This window comes from Orycteropus afer, unplaced genomic scaffold, assembly GCF_000298275.1.
Source record: "Orycteropus afer afer isolate SDZICR_OR568_19922 unplaced genomic scaffold, OryAfe1.0 scaffold00038, whole genome shotgun sequence".
Classification (NCBI taxonomy): domain Eukaryota; kingdom Metazoa; phylum Chordata; class Mammalia; order Tubulidentata; family Orycteropodidae; genus Orycteropus; species Orycteropus afer.
In genome coordinates, this window is record NW_006921625.1 from 14,481,945 (window position 1) to 14,483,722 (window position 1,778).

Genomic DNA, 1,778 nt, shown 5'->3' on the forward strand with positions numbered 1-1,778 from the left:
GGAGAATAAAAGGAGCAGATGAATGCGGGGTACACGAATGAAACATAGGGTTCCACAGTTCCTTCTCAAAGACCTGACTCCGGAGAGGCAAAGAGAGGAAAAGCCAGGAGCAAGAGGTCACCTTGATAAGGACAAAGACGTGGCTTCTACTGCGTCCTCCCTTTGTGCCTGTTACACTTATTGGTGTGAATAATGTTGTTTTGTCTTCTGAAAGGCAGTCATGAGCAAAAAAAAAAAAAAAAAAAGAAGAAGAAGAAGACGAAGAACGGTGAGTGATAAGCCCAGCTCAGGAAATTCGAGAATGACACGTTTGTGATAATATATGTTAATTTAGTTGGATAGATGTGAATATTTTCATAAAGAACAAAGAGGAAGACAGACTATAGCTTAGATTCACTCCTTGAGACTTTTATATAGGCGTTATCCATGTTCAAAATGCATAAATCTCTTGGAAATGTTTTTTTTTTTTCCTTAAATACATTTTGTTGTGGTGGCTTATTTATTTAAAATTACCATATTTTTCTTGCTTTGGAGATAAAAACTCTAGTGGAGCCAGACTTCAAATAGATGATGTTCTGAGCACATCAAAACAAAGAAAGTGTTTCTGAAACCAAATAAAAGCCTTTTTTGAATGACTCCTTCATCCATTCAGGGCCCCTTTCAGCTCAGCGGCACTGGCTCTGATAATGTCCCGAACACCTCACAGCCTATTCAAAAGTATCAGGTTCAACTGAAGGTGATGAAAATGGGCTATCTGCAATATTCATGAGTTGGGAACTTCCCAAGTTTGGCCATTGTCTGAATGACTTTACAACTAGTTGGGGTGTGTATTACATAACAGATATCCACAGGCACCCAGAGCTTCTCATCAAGCCAAACTTTGTAAGCAAGTCCAAAGGGCTCTCCATTCTTTCCTAATTCAGGTCCCTAGAAAAGACTGCCCCATCTTTGATGTGTGCTGTCCTACTCCTTGGTTTGCCAGAATGAACCAGAGGCCTAGATTACATTTCTTCAAGGCTCCTGAGCTAAAATAGTTTGTTTCCTTAGCATTTGGGGAATTTTCCTTCTAATTGGAGCAAAACACAATTTGTTGTTGTTGTTATGTGCCTTTGAGTCAGAACTGACTCATGGCAACCCCTCCTTGGGTTTCTGAGGTGGTATCACTACAGAAGTAGATTTCCCAACCTTCCTTCAGAGGAGTGGCTGGTGGGTTTGAACCACCAGCCTTCTGGTTAGCAGTCAAGTGCCTTAGGCACTACACTACCAGAGCTCCTAAAACACAACTTAGTACACCAATACTTTCTGAAAGAAGGATACAGAGTCATTTTACTGGGACAATTGAGACCTAACCAAGAAAGCATTAAGTAGTCCCAGTAACACTAGTTCTGTTCTGCCCAGTGGCAGGGGAATTTCCAAGGTCTTAATCCAGGATTAAAAAGTTGGACAATGAATGAGACCAACTTTTAAGACTCCCTCTTGAGAGTAACTACCACCTGGCTACTGTCTGGCTCATAACCAAGGTCAAACATGAAGACCCAGAGAATCTTCATGAAGATGTTAGGAACAGGGGTGGTGGAAGGAGCCCCAGGACCTCAGTTTGAGTTCCAGCTTTGCCACAGACTTGGACAAGCAACTGGAGGTTTGGGGGGCCAGCTATTTCACCTAAAGACGGAGGATATCGGACCTAATCTCTAAAGTCGGATCATTTTATTATTGTCGATGTCCATCGTCTACCCAAATCCATATCCCAGCTAGATAGGAAGTCAAGTGTGAGGTCT